This window comes from Arachis stenosperma, chromosome 9 (genome assembly GCF_014773155.1).
Source record: "Arachis stenosperma cultivar V10309 chromosome 9, arast.V10309.gnm1.PFL2, whole genome shotgun sequence".
Lineage (NCBI taxonomy): Eukaryota > Viridiplantae > Streptophyta > Magnoliopsida > Fabales > Fabaceae > Arachis > Arachis stenosperma.
This window is the reverse complement of record NC_080385.1, coordinates 62,414,488-62,415,214: the sequence shown is the minus strand read 5'-3', so window position 1 is coordinate 62,415,214 and position 727 is coordinate 62,414,488.

The window sequence follows — 727 nt, the reverse complement described above, 5'->3', positions numbered from 1 at the left end:
GCCGTTGAGATCGCGCCAATTGGAGTTCTGTAGCTCCAGAAAATCCATTTCGAGTGCAGGGAGGTCAGAATCCAACAGCATCAGCAGTCCTTTTGTCAGCCTTTTTCAGAGTTTTGCTCAAATCCCTCAATTTCAGTCAGAATTTACCTGAAATCACAGAAAAACACACAAACTCATAGTAAAGTCCAGAAATGTGAATTTAACATAAAAACTAAGGAAAACATCCCTAAAAGTAGCTCAAACTTACTAAAAACTATATAAAAACTATGCCAAAAAGCGTATAAATTATCCGCTCATCACTCTCCATCACCCCATTTCATCACCCGAACTCACACTCAACCTCCAACTCATTCCGTGTTTCACAAATTTTAGCCATCATTCTCTAGCTTGTCTAATTCACCTTGTCGTCATATACCTCTCCCATTCACGATTATTTTCTTTATGCTTGAGGACAAGCATTCACCTAAGTTTGGTGTGGGAGATTCAACCTTTGCAAGTGAATCTCAATGGCCTCATCATCAAGGGATAGGAGGGACAAGCAACCCATAGAAGATGAAGGACAAAACACCTTTGATCAAAGAAGATTCAAATCCAAACACAATGAGCGCATCTTTAGTTGGATGTCAAGCAAGGATGTTGTTCCGGAGTTACCTTTCAAGCTAAGAAAAGATGAATACTCTGAGATACAAAAAATAATCAGGAAAAGGGGATGGGAGCTTCTCTGTAA